Here is a 15,360-nt window from a genome sequence, read left to right on the forward strand (position 1 = left end):
TCTGTATTCCAAGCTCATCTACACTATGGGTGACAGGGCCTTCTCCTGTTATGCCCCAAAGCTCTGGAACTCTATGCCTAAGGATATCTCTAAACTTCAAATCTAGACTCAAAACCTTCTTCTTTAGAAGAGCCTTTACTTAACTGGTTCTGTTCTTAACCTCTCTGCTCCTACTGTATTCAGTACCCCCATCTACTGTCACCTCTCACTATGTATTCTCAACATGTATATCTTGTGTATATTTTTTGTTTTTGTTGTCATTCTGTAAATAAAGTTTATTAATAATAATATGTGTAAACATATGACCAAATTCATTATAACAATAGATATAGTAATAGATTACTGGTCTTTAGAGTTAATGATCATATACTGCATGTTTCTTAGACATTCATTACATAACAAGCAATTTTAAATTCTGTGTCCCAGTACTCATGAAGGGCACTGTATGTCACTGAAACACTTTGCTGTTGGAGGAATTGTTACTACTTATCCAAGAAACATTTTCAGATAGCTTCTTGTGTATACTGTATTATAAAACAAAGAGCATTTCAGTCATGTATCCTGAGATAGAAATGACAAAATGTGTGACCATACATGTGTGACAAGAAATGTGGATGACTGAGCCTTCATCTGCAGAGGTGATGTCTGCACACAGGTTCACCACAGCAACAATTCAATGAGACATTGAATGAGTGAAGGTGAGAATGTGCTCTGACATGCTTGCTGCCAGAAACTTTAAAGTGTGAAGTCGCTTCATCTCTAAATGGAATTCTGCAGTGTAACACTAACCAACCTGTCGATATACAAGCATTATAGCATTACTATTGAGGGAGAGTTTTTTTTAGTAGTAGCCAGCATTACTTGAGTTACACCTAGGGACTGTTATAGCTATGGTACATTTATAAATCCTCAAAATGTGTGGGCAGACCGAAAAACGGAATCTTCAATAACAAAAAAGTAACTGTCGTGTTAGTGATGACAAGTGAAGCACGATCGCTTTAAAACACATTACTGCATTAGAAAAGAAAAGTTGCTAGCTTAGGAATGGCCAATTAAAGCTTTAAGGGAAGGTAAGCAGGCAGCAGATAAAACACTGAAGATGACAGGGCCTGAAATAACAGCTCTATTCAGTCACACTGCCTTCTGTGCAAGCAACAGTGGCAGGCAAGAAACTAGGCTTAGACCCAAGGTGTTTACATGGGGGGGCTCCAAATATTTGCCAACTTTTCAGCACTGGCAGCTGCAAAGTTCAGGGCCTGTCATTAGCTTGGTATTGACAGTTTCAAACTTTAGGAGTTGCCAGAGTTCCCCACATGGTTGCCTTTATGAGTAAGCAGTGACATTCTGGTATCCAGCACTAACAAGCCTTCTCTTGTGAGGGGTTCGCGTTCTGACATGTTTTTTTGTAAAACTTATGTCCATGACTCTAAGCCAATGGTTCCCACTTTCCAGATGTTAATTGACATTTGGGGCAAAGGTACGTCTCCCTGACACACTGCTTTCACTGCTAAAGAAATTGCCAGAAAAGTCTGAGAACTGCTGGCTTTTCCATGAAGAAGCTGAAAATGGGGTGTTTTTATATAGTTTAGCCTGTGACAACAATTATGAAATGAAGAACCTGGTGAACATAAAAAGGTGTCCTAGTGCAGAATGCAAACAAAAAGGCAGTGTGTATCATGGAGGTGAACCACAAATCCTGGAAAAGCTTTTAAAAAATGTGCCATTTTGCAATTATAAGGATGCTAGGACCCTTTTCCTCTGCAATAGGTTGTTTGAATCTCCCAGAACCAGAATTGCATGCACACACCAGACAAGAGAGCCATCCAACATAATACCCCTGCAATTTTGCAAAGATTGTAGCGACACACGGTGATGTGCTCTTGTACAATAAATAAATAATATGCAGGTAAAGGTTACTTCAATGCTGAAAGGAAAAGAAAAAAAGCTTTTCAGTTGTGGAGTTTGCATACCTTCACACTTTGTTCAAGAAATGCCCAGGGATTTATAATGACCACAGATTTTCAGGACTGCCATTTTAAACTTATCCAAGGAATGGCACCTTTTTTGCAGTATGATGTCCCCATCACTATACTGAGGCATTAGGGTCCACACAGACCGCAGGGTGAGTGCCCCCTACTGCTCCCTCTTATACCTCTTATAGGAGGTCTCCTATCCAGGTACTGACCAGGCTCACACTTGCTGAGCTTCAGTGGGCTGCATAGTCTAACTGCACACTTGCCATGGATTTACCATAGCTATGCTTCTGGTGCCTTTGACTTTAACAGACCTTCTCTGTGCTTCCAATATTCATAAAGGCATATAAGGCTAGCTAACTAGGCCTTTGCATACTGTGCCTTTTGACTTCTCTTAAAGGAAAAAGCTCATCAGTGGGTTTGGAATTTGTGTATGGGGTGGTTTAAGGCTTTGATTTAATCTGTAACTTGAATTTCAAATTGCAAAATAGTTTTGTTTCTTTGCCCTTCATTATTTCATATTGTTTGAAAAAAAACATTCTCTGCTGCTCTCTGTATGGAAAGGCATGTTGAGGTTTTTTGCTTTTGGCTTCTGTTATAGCCTCAACTCAAACTCAAAAGGCGAGTAGGTCTCACGCAAATACCTTCAGTCTAGACTCCACTTTACGTTGACCTGTTTTTTTTAGAATCACTTTGATGGTTCAAATACTTACATTTAAGGCACCACAGTTTTTCTGTGTTGCACAATAAAGATCTACTCTCAGTCTCTTTATATTCCTGGATACAAGTTGTGCTTGGCTGATGGTGGCTAAATGTGTTCCAAGACAGGCAGGACAGTGTACCATGAGTGACAGTTTTCTGTCCTCCAAAGAGTGTGCTGTATCATTGCATTAAGGAACTAAATTAAAACCTCATCTTTATACCTTGATCAAAACCAACCAGTACTTGTTTTTAATTGCTCGTTTGATGCTTGTTATTGATTGGACTTCACTTCCTCTGGCAATCCTGGCTTTTGTTTTATTATTGAACCTGAAGTAGTTGCCTGGCTTAACTGTCAAAGTATAGAAGCTTTTGAATACCTCAAGCAAATCTCACACAATCAGAGCCTTTTCAAGAGTAAAGAGACCATGTTTCTTTAAACTGAGCCTGTGCATGACATTCCTTTACTGTAGAGCCAAATATCCAATGTGGCACAATACAGCCTCCCATAATTGCAAACAAAACAGGGTTTGCTTTATTTTCTTCAATGTCAGGGAAAAATAAGCAGGAAAACAAAAAGATGAAGCACAATGTTTTCCTTTATCTAGGTCCCCAACTGTTCTCGTTCTGATTCTGTTGTAAAACATCCAAATTGCACAACCTTGCCTTGCCCCATTCACACAAGATAATAGGCTTTGCCTGCTAATAAGAAAGATGAGAAAAGAAACTTGTCGCCTGACTCTAATGCTCCCCGATGGCGACGCAGATGACCTGTCAGACTGATGCAGCAGCGGTGGCGAGCACATGCCATCTCTGATTGCCCGTCGGGCGCTGAAGTGAACAGGGAGAGCTGCCCTAGACCAACTCCACATTATGATCTCCATCGGAGAAGTCTGAAAGGGGGAGATGAGAGATTCATGGACCCAGCAGTCATGCCTTGCCAAGGCAGATTAGCATCACCACTGTCACTGCTTCAAAAGCAGCAGAGCTCTCTCTGAGCAGGAATTCCTCAGCTTTAGTATTCTCAGGCAACCTAGCAGGCGGCACAGTGACTCCGTGATGACCAGTGCTATCTTGCAGTGCTTGGGTTCTGGTCAATTCTGGACCTGGGCTGCTATCTGCATGGAGTTTGTACGTTCTTTTTGTGCTGTGTGCTTCAGATTCCACCCACAAACCAAACACATACTGGCAAATTAATTGGCTACTGGGAAAATTGGCCCTGGTGTGAGTGTGTGTGTTTGTGCTCTGTGATGGACTGGCGTTCTATTGAGGATGTAATTCTCCTCATGCCCAGGACAGCTCCAACACGCAGCCAGGAAATGGATGGATAGATAGACAATATAGCCCAGGAAGCATGGCAGCCAATTCAGAATAACCCCTGTGCAAAGCTGGGAAAGTTTCTTTTTTCTGGACACTCTCCCACTCCCAGCCTGTGACAGAGCCAACAGATGAAATGCTTCTGTTGAAGGCTGATGCTAATTCCTCTAACACCCCGGTCATTAGCTGTGTTAACGAACAAATTACAAAAGGCAATCAGATTTATCGACCTATTTTTTTTCCTCGCCTGTAAACTGTGTAGCGTGCCAGGGAGCATGCTAATTGCCGAGTGTCTGTTAAAGTCATTAAATCAACCAAGAGCTCTTTTCAAACTCTCTCAGAGCATGCATTGATTGCTGGCATTTCAGTGAAAACTCATTATGTCACTCCCAGAGGACTTTTGGTATGTTTTACACAAATATCGATGGCCACCAAGTCTGATTTTTATCCCTGAGAGTAGTAAAATAAATTTCAATTAACTTATTAGCATCATTTACCCATTATTCATTGCTTGCTTGATAAACGCACTTGTACACATGATCATTTATTTTCCATGTTCTGAATTTTCCCCAAGCTAATATTCAGTCCTACTACGAATACTGTAGCTCCATAAAAACTATTAGAGCTGAGAACAAGGACATATAACACATATACATTAACTATATATATTAAAGTCATATGCAGATTTGTGTATTGAAGCCTTCAACATACCAGTAAAGAGTTTCTGTACCCTGGTGCATGATTGTGTAGTTTTCATTCCTGCTGAAGTTTTAAAAGTTACTTTAGTTACTAAAGTTACTGAAATCAGAAACAAACAATTTTCCTGTTTAGGATGTTTCTTTAAAGTTTGTTCTTAATTTCAGAAACATATATTGCACTTAAAAAACAATTTTCTGATCTTAACATGTTGCTCCCCTGTAGCTCCCATAAAGGCTCTCGAAGATTATACATTAATGATCTACAAATACTGGATTTCACTGTACAATTAACTACAACAATAAGCATTACCAGATTCCTATCACCTGCGTACTGGTAACAGGGAAGAAGTCAAACACTTGGTGCATGTGTAGTTTCTATCCCTTTCCAAATGTTTAAGAAGGGACGCATTAAAAGTCACCTACTCTCTGTAATCTACTGGTGATTTGCAGAGGAAAAGATAGTCTAGTTAGCATTTTCCAGCAATAATGTTGCATGTTTCTGTGTTCTTTATGGTCAGGGTTGATTAACAGAACAGAATCCTTCTCTGTGAACCATGAGAGTCAATGATAAAATAATGGTGAATTAGAGGCAAATTATTTTTTACAAAGAGAAATAAAACAGGACTGCATAAATGCTTGATCAGATTAAATCAATCATGGACCTGGTAAACATAATCTACATAAGAAAAGTAATGGCATTAATCCCACAAATGCTTTAAAAGGCTGTTGCATCACAGGCCTTTCCATTGTTAAACCTGTTTCTTTTGAACATTTTTAGGAGCTTATGATGCTGTTTCTAAGGAGAAGTGCTTGGGAGCAAAATCATCCCAGTTTCATTGTGATTTCCCTCTCACAGTGGTCCCTGGCAAACCTTTCTGGTGAGAGGATCAAATAACAATATCCTGAAGCCAGGTATTAATCTTTTTTTTAATTAAATACATTCTGAAGTTCAGTTCTGACAAGAAAGTGCTACAGGTATGTGTCATAGCTACCAAGCTATAGTTGTTAAGAAACCAGGTTATCCTTCAGTGTCCTACCCAATCTTGCTATTTAAATCTACTTGAAAATCTCTGGACAGCTAGAAGTAAAGGTTTTGGGACATGCATGTTTTTGACATGCAGAACTATGACCTGCTGTTTGCTCTAACTCTTCATTTCCAGCTTTTAATCACTAAGACTGATTGACCTCGAAGAAGTTGGTTAAGGCTGGTAATTAGTATTAGTTAAATTAGTTTCTGGGACTCACTCAGGTATCTGGAATGTAAATAACAGGACCCCAAAACCCAGAGTTGTGAACCCCTGATTTTATCCTATATTAAGTAGGAGGTCTAACAATGTATCCAGTGATTTTCTCTCATGCAAAATGAAAAGGTTACAATTAAATAATGGATGTATCATTTAACAGCCCCTTCCCTTATCTACTGTGACAGGTGGCTTTGTTCTTGTTGTTGGAGAGAACATTTTCAAAGGCCTCCAGCTTCATTGTCTGTGTTTGTTTACAATGGAACAATGGGCCATTGACAGAGCATTCATTATTTTCATTTTATTCTAATGTTTTTCTTTTATTTTGTGCTCAGAACAAAATTCTCTTTACAGTGCAGAGGTGTGTGATACAAATCTGCAAGTGAATGTTATCTCCAGTACAGGGTATCATTCTCTATTCTGTACTAACCCCAGCCTTCTTACCATACTGGAGATGTCGAGAGAGAGTAAGAGATAGGGATCGACACTCAGCTCTCAGCACGCACCCTCTTGAAGAAACAAGCCTATTCTCAGCTGAAGTTATTTTTTAAGGGAAAACATCACCATAAAATATTCTTTAATAAGCAACGACAGTGTGCCACAGAATGTTTACACTAACCATACAACAGTAAGGTAAAAAACATAGTAAAGACATTCATTTTTCTAAAAGTATACGAAAACTACATGTGTCTAATTGTTCATGTAAAGAAGCTAGTGTTTCAACAGAGGTATTTTTGTGACCAGCCCTGAAACTAGAACTATACTAAACCAATTATATTCTAGCTCTGAAGTTCTGTAATGCTGTAAAATTTAAAAGTTAATTTCTTTTACTTCTGTACATTTGCTTTTTGTGGTACATTTGCTTTTTGTGGTGTAGCACTGTTATTTGTGGGTGCCACTTAATTTACACTAATTCCTTTGACAGTCCAGCGTAAAATAAGGGTGTGAGACCACTCTAGGGACAGTGGTGTTATACAGTAGTAGGAATCTTACTGACTCCAGTGTCATAATGTTTGCAGATGTTTGAAGGAGCCACTGTGTTAGAAAATTGCCAGCTACTTCCTTGTGTCAGAGGACTTGAACATCAAGTCATTGTTGAAATCAGACTCAGAAATCCAGAAAGCCCTGAGAAAGTAATATTTTTCTATTAATAAAAAATAAGGTTTAGCAATGAGAGGGGTCAATTGCGTGATAATTTATCCCAGCATCTCATCAAGTCAGCTCTCGCCGGAGATTAATGAAAGGGTTTCAACAATCTGGCTGTGCAGTTTTGCTCTATCACTAGCTATATGAAAAAGTTCCTGAAGTAATTCACTGGGATGAATACTTGCATTAACTCCACTCATTAACTCCTCTGAAGAGATTTATTTCCTTTGGCCTGACTGTTTATGATATACCTTTTAGTTCATGAGGGACTACAATACATCTCATGTGGGAGATGCTGTGTGAATGTTTCATTTTGTAGGTAGAGTAGGTTTGGCTTAACTCACTGGGTTAATGGGCAGCCCCCTGGCTATAGGACGGGGCTTGAACTCCATTCACAGTGGAGTGAACCAGGATGTACCGTAGCTCCGAGGTTGAGATGGAGTGGAGGAGGGATGCTTGAGATGAATGGAAAGGGAACTGTTTGTGTTCAATATATATAGAGCTAATTTTTGTAATGATGGTGATTAGGAGCAGCTGTGTGAGATTAACTTGTTGTTCTTATCCCTCCAGTTAATAACTTCCATATGTAGAAAAATCCAGGCTGCTCTCCCTTTTAACTCTTTACATGGCATGAATGTATTTGTCTTCATATTTTGGTAAAAACAAATGTGTAGAAAACATTCTACCCCTTGATCTACAGAAGGAAGTGGTACCTCAGTCTTTCTGAGTTCATGTTCAGGTGGTTTTTGTATCTGATGATGCAGGCTTACCGCGCACGCTTAGCTCTTTACCTTTATTCTAAAAAATAATTTTTCCATTGTTAAAAAGGAAATAATTTTGGGCACACAAAATCTTTCTAGGCCCTCTATATTGTGATTTCTGCACTTCTTTAAATATATAAAAAATCATTTAGGGAGTCACCAAACCATGAAGCCTGCCAATGTGGCCTTCAGCATTATTTGTACAGAAAAAACATTTTATTGTTTGATTTTTTCAACTTAAATATAAATATATTTATTTTTAATGTGATTTCCTTCAACAGATCTTTACTTATTTATTCAGACAGAGCATGGCCGTTCACTTCGCTTACGGGTCCTCAGTTCTTCCTCTTTTGTCTTCTAAGCAGGTTCCTTAATTAGTGAGAATTAAGACAAATACCTGCGCCTCCCACGATCAATGGGTTTCGAATGCACCTGCACTCACCCCTATAGAAAAGAGGGCATTGCAGCCAGCAGATCATTTGTATCTATTGCCTCTTATCAGAACAATAGAGGTGCTCTCCTTATTACAAGGTGAAGTACAATGAAAACTGCTGAGCTGTTAGCCCCAAGCATCTCTGTCCCAGGACACTCTTACAATGTAGTTTAAGAAATATTTAAACATTGAGCTTTTATGCACCCCTCATTCTGAAGGATTCCAATGACTTGTGGTGACGTGGCAGTAGATACACTTCAACTACGGAGCACAGAAAGTGGAGAAGTGATGATTGCTGAGTCAATTAGACTGACCTAAACCTCTATATGCATTAATATCCACTGTCATCACTGTCATGTGACTTTATGCAACTGTAGTGTATTATTTCTGTTTACTGCTTTCTCACTGGCTGTTACAGCAGACATGACCACCTTGTTGAAGGAAATTATGAACTCACCCTCAGAAATATCAAGTTCTGGAGCTCTCTTGACCACCTGTGCAGTGTTTATTTTTTGTTCTGGTATTCTTTGTCCACCATTTCTGAAGGCCAGTTTGTGAATGCACCCACACTAGTCCTGCACCAAGGTCCAGTTTGCTTTTTGCATGTTCCCTGTGGAATATTGTCATCCAATCCTGGGGTTGGGATTGACAGGTGGGTTGAGGTTTTAAGACTGGGTCCTAGTTTCAAGGTAACTCAGTCCTGATCTTCAGGATCTCTTATTCCTTTGTTTTTGTTAAAACGAATTACAATTAAAATTTCAATTACAGTAATCAGGCTTAAATTAATGTTCAGTAATAAGTGAAACCATTAATTCTAGTTACTGCTAGTATGTCAGGCCCATAGTCCTTCTAAAACAGTAACAACTAGTACTGTTCCAAAAAATGTTCTGGTTTTATCACAATGGAGTTTAATGCATTTCACTGTAATCTAGCACTGTTTTGAGGTCTTGATGATTTTTAGTTACATGTAAGCCCTGCAGGACTGCAATTTTCCAGAGCCAGGTGTGTCTTTGCATTAGTTTCATTATTAATCTTTATGTGCCCATTAGGAATAGCGTGGTCATTTTCTGTCTTATTCAATTTTTTGTTTAATTTCAAAGTATGATTAAAGAGGAGTGATTTATAGTATATCACTGGGTACATATAAATATGCATTTCAGAAGTAAGCACACACATTCATTTAAACTCTAACATAACTGCATTGTCACACACCTAGCATAATTATTGCTCCTTATAAAGACCATGTCAACTCAAATTAGCCCAGGCTGTGCATGTGCACTAATGCACACTAGGACTAATCAAGAGCTAAACAGAAAAATAGTAAGTACAGTAAGTACAGTACAGTGTATGTATAGTAAATATACAAGCATATTTGCGTTGTCTTTTTTAAATATAATTACTTTTGATATACAGTATTACTCTTAAAATGTACAGCTGCCTGATTCAAATACTCATTTTACTGACAGATATACTGTACCCTTGTTTTCACTCCTCTGCTTCTGTGCTCTTTGATACCATGATCCTGGATGACTTTGTTTGGGATGGGGGGAAGTTTCTCCATTTGACACAGTCATTAAGTCATTACATTTTAAGGCTGCAGCTGGAGAAGGGGTTTGGGCTCAATTTGGGATTCAGTTGCAGCCCCCTCAAGGAAGGAATCCAATCACTCCACTAAATGACCTGCTGTAGAAATGGCTTTGCAGAGCCAAATGAGAACTTGTTCTCAACTTCTCACCTACAACTGTGTGTTTTCTACCCTTTTTTCTGGAAGACACTGAAGAAGTGTAGGATACTGTACATCTCCCTACTGAAATGAGCCTCCGAGAGTGAATCTGGGAAACAGAATAAGAAGGATTTCAAACTTCAAATAATCTAGGAAGATTATTGAAATAACTATAGAAACATGCGGGATACACATGTGAAATACAGTACTACAGCACAGTTTCCAGAACCCTGCTATCTGCTTTTTAATAACATTGCATTTTTTTCATTTTTTTAAACAGAAACATATTTGCCTTTTAAGTGCTTTCCCTTCACTGGCAATCCACCGCTTTTTATATTCATTTCAAGTTTAATTTTTTTACAGAGCTCATATGACCAAATCAGGTCAAACACTGCAAATCGGAAACAATGGATGTCTGTACTGAATTCACATCTCTTGTTCAGAAAAGCCTCGAGCGTGTGTCAGCGTTAAGCATTGTTTCTCTTGTCAGCACCAGATGACAGCATCTCAGTCTTGGAGAATTGTGCCCTTCCTGTTGTTTGAAGGCAGCAAGAGCCTGAATCTCTTAAGGCAGTTGGATCAGTGTGTGTAGACCCTCAGGCCTGCTTAGCCTTGGTACATTGTTACGCTCAGCGCCACCTGCTCTCCAGTCAGCACAAGTTCTGCAGAACACAGTTAACACAGCTTTGCAAAAGGTACCCCTGGGGTCTGTACTTTTTATACAGTACATTTGCAGCGTTTTGGGTCTGTGTGCCTACATCAGAAAAAAAAGACTTGATTTGGTATCTTGTGCTCAGTTTTTGTCAAAATGTTACAAGAATGATATTATTACCAAGATGAGTGATCCCAGAAGAGAGATTAGAATAATTCATGATCCTACAGGAATTTGGTACAAAGACCAGTACTTTCATAGTCTTGATTAGCAAAAGAAGAGCTCAGGACCAGGCCTGAAAGCTAAGACAAGCTTGATTTCAATTGAAGACCTGAGAAGACAAGTCTCTTGCTGCAGTGACAAAATTTTCATGCTGTATAGTAATAAAGATTGTGGGGGAATCAGTGTGAGTTTTATTTGCAGTATTTTAAATATCCTGAAGGATATTCAGGAGCTTAATCAATCACAAATTAACAAAGTGATACATTTGATAAAGAAAATGGAAGAAATTTCAAAACTGAAAGGAAAGAAAAAACACATCACTGGCAGAGCTGGGATAATTCACAGACACGTTTATGATGCAGTTGTCAGCCTCACACACTAGTTGAAAATTTACAGAAAAGGTCCCCTTTGAAGTTTCTAGGTTTCTAAGTTTGTAGGGAGCTTAGTTTATGATATGTGCATAGCTCCATATTTGCAATTGAAAAACACAAACCACACAAGAAGACCCTGCTTTGGCTCTTGTTAGAACTCATGAGAGATGGAGAAACAATTCATCTATCCACTTCTCTGAAGTTGCAGTTATATCGTGCTTTGCAGCTGACTGCTTTATGCTCATGGCATGGGTCTGGGCATGAAGGAACAATCATCTGGCATACAATGTGAGAACTTTAGACCAATTATTGTTAATTATTGTTTATTGGTTGAAGCAAAATTGCATACCACACCGGTTAAGAAAAGGCAAGCAAAAAAATTAATTTATCGCAACACTGAATGCTTAGTGACATCAGATAATATAGGCCCTAAAACTTTGTGCAGTTGTTAGAGAAGTATTTGCGTAAAAGGAAGGAATATGGTATGCACTCCACAATGAGCATGCTTTTACATGTGGCAGAAGTAACATGGGGTATTAGAATGGTGATACCTGACATGCAAAATACCAACATCACTTTCTTGAAAACATCCAACATTTTTCTTGGGCACCACATTCTGCAAATGAAACTCTATAGAACACATACTGCATTTATCACCGACAGGTGAAATCTGGACAAAGTTGTTGGCCACTTATCATTGTTAAAGACAATATGCAACTTGCACAAAGTTCTTATATATATTTTTGCATGTTTGAATGCATAACATATCTTTAGTTAATGACAAACATATTTCTAATTTGTGATTAGGGAGTATTAGTTTAATAGGGTGCTGTATAAAATATCAAATTGACATAATAAAGAAACCATTCAGAAGAAGATACTGTGTAACTTTGGGATCAGCACAGGAAATGTGAAACGTTTTGATGTTGTGCTGCAACGAAAGCACCACAGGAATATTAATTGGCAGCCTATTCCCGGAGTGTTTTCTTAGCGTTGATTATTCTATCTGCCTCATTCATTTTGAGCTGACACTGTTTTTTAATGAGTCACAAGAGAAAACTGCTTAAGAGCTCTTTTCTGAAGATTATAAGGCACAGATACAAGACAACCACTTCAATTGCTGATATGCTGATTTCTCCTCCTTGATCTTACTATCAGTGCCAATTAAAAAACTCTAAACCTCAGTAACCTTATGCTTTGTCTGTTGATTTTATTTAATTTCACCAGAGACTCCATCATATCCCGTTTAGGCAGAAAATATCCTGTTAACTATGACATTCTGGTGCCAGAAGAAAATCTCGTGTTAAAAAAGAACCTTTGTTGTAACAAATGATAGTGCTATTAGGTTATCTATACCTTTTAGGCTTTCTAATGGAGAATTTTCCTAGTCAGTCAGATGCAGATACATTACTAACTTTATTTGCATCTGTACTATTTAGGCCAATATTTCACAACTATGCCTTCAGGATTAAAAAAAAAAAAGCCCTAAAGCCCCCATTTCCAAAACCTTATATACCCTGAAAACAATTTATAATTGAAAACACCTGAATTTGATGAACCCGGGGAAGTATTCAGCTGGCCATCATTTTCTCTAATGACAATAACTACACAATGTTAGTGACCAAACTCTCCTTACCTCTTTACTTTAATGCTCTTTACTACCTTGTTCCATATTCTTTAACTATAAACAATTTATACACAGGAATCTCATCAGAAAAAAAACTTTGCCTTTATTGTTATAGTTTTGCTGATTTTGTAAAGCTGTGAAGTGGTTATTAATTACCTAGTGCCTCTTTAAAACATTGTTATAGTGCTACATCAAACATTTCACCACATATGGAGGGCATGTGGGAATCTCTGACTTTGCTGTCAAAAGATACATCTCAGATAATATTATTTTTAATGAACAATTCATTAAATCAATTAGCTAAAAAGTGTAACCTTAAATAAAGGCAGGCTTAAGGCTCCATAACCTATGCTCTTTTTACATTTTCCTATATTTTTCTACACATACTCTGCCTGTACATTCTCAAGGTTTCGCCATTTTTATACTATGTTTCACTGAACCACAGCAACACCATAATTTACAATAGTAAATTCTTGTAAAGACTATGCAGTACTTGGTATTGGTACAGTTCTGCACAATGTGTGAATGGCAATGCTGTAGAAAAGCAAAATAAACAAACAGGTTATAACCACAGAAAAAGAATGAAATTGCACAATTTAACACAATAAACTGGATTTGTACATGCCCACGTGGTACTTAGTTACGTACTTGTGTAACTAAGTACCAAACAATTCAGGGTCCCTATATCCTCTGGGGTAGCTCACTGCTGTGTTTCTTACACTACTGGAAAGAGAATGAGTTTAGGTCAGTCTTAAGCATACAACTGTCCTGCTCTTATTGGATTTTAGAAAGTAACATGGATCGAACTCAGGTGGAAAACATTCAAGGAATTTCAGTGATGGACTCTGGACCAGATGTTTTAAACCAGTGTGGTGCTGGTGCTGCTGCTGCTGTTATGCTTATGAGTTGATAACTGAAGCCTTGACTTCTTTCTGTTTCTGATTTTAATCTCTCGACTTCAATCTACTGTACAGTTGAACGGCTGGTGTGAAAAGGCCGCCGAGTGTCATCCAGAGTGGTGCTGTTCTTCAGGTGAATACCCTCCCATCCGTGAAGTTTAGTGTTCGCTTTTGGGCTGAAAAGTACAATATAAATGGAAGCTATAATTATGAAGCAATGCTGGTGCAAAGGGTAATCATTTCATCCAGCTTGCTCTGCCTTTACTGTCCATGTCAGAAAATTAATCAGCAATTGGCTAGAAAGGAAAGAGAGAAAAAGAGGGGAGGTTCAAAAAGTCTTTAGTGAGGTGGAAGCGATCTGAGTCCTCCTATAAAGCCCTTCTCCTCAGCACTTCCTAACTACTCACCTTTTACTCTTTTGAAAGCCGAAGTCATGGAAAGATTCAGCATTCTTAGTTTTTAAATTGAATCTCCCAGAGTAGAATTACAATGCCTTGCTTTACTGCACTTCTGTGCTCAGACGAGAGATAAAGAAGATAAGCACGATGTCTTTTGAGGTCAATTGTGTCAGTGGTACAGCAGGTGAAAAAAGAAATTGGTGTTGCTGTCTTCTTCTTTGACACATTTTGATTACAACCCCTGAGGCAGGTGGAACCATCAATGAAAAAAGGAGGAAGGCAAAGAATTTTTGATAAATGCTGCATCTCACCTGGGCCACACCTGCTAAGCATTGTTTGCAACCTTTATTTTAATGCATTCTGTCACACAGATGTAAATGTATTGGTGAAATACTATGCTTCTGTTCTAATGTGCCTTTCCTATCCAAACCCCTTTGGAAACCCCATAAGCTCTTTGTGGTGTAAACTACCACTAGACAATTGAAGGAGGCTGAGACTTTGACATCACATCCAAATGGCAGAGTGTATGGAGTTACAAGACCTACAGTATTAATCAAGACCTGGACCATTTAGGAAAAATATATCCTTAAGTCTTAGCAATCTAAAGAACAGAATGCAATAGCAAGAAACTCTACCTAATTTATAAGAAGAGCGAAGAGTTTATATATCCATGTTGTGTCTCGGACCAGTATTTGCAGATCAGGATGACATATCATTATTGGAGTGGGTTAACCTTGGAGCAAAACTCTCTTCAGCACATTTCGGCAGGAAAAAAATAGTTGATCAGATAGAGAAAAGGTACTTTGTCGCAGTTAATACAGCCTGCACTGAAGGATTGTGGGAAGACCTTCAATCACTCCTGACAGCCTCCCCCACACATAGCTATTGCAACCCCTAAGGACAGCACACCCTCATTAGACATCATTCAGCTTAGTCCACTATTTAAAGAAAACTTTGCTATCATTCATGTAGGCTGGAAACAGTGCTGCAATAAAGGCTCCAGCCTACTTCCAGGGGCATTTATTGACCCTCTAACCTCCCCCTACCCCATTACTGATCCGAGGTGTGGGAGCATTTCTTAGCGAAATATGCTGACTTGCAATGCCTACACGGATGACTCCTTGAAGTCTGAAAAGAAATCATTTGCAGTATTTATTTGGTGTTGTGAACAACAGTTCTCTTGATTCTCCTGGATCTGGC

The sequence above is a fragment of the Atractosteus spatula genome, chromosome 26, assembly GCF_055471065.1.
Source record: "Atractosteus spatula isolate fAtrSpa1 chromosome 26, fAtrSpa1.hap1, whole genome shotgun sequence".
Classification (NCBI taxonomy): Eukaryota; Metazoa; Chordata; class Actinopteri; order Semionotiformes; family Lepisosteidae; genus Atractosteus; species Atractosteus spatula.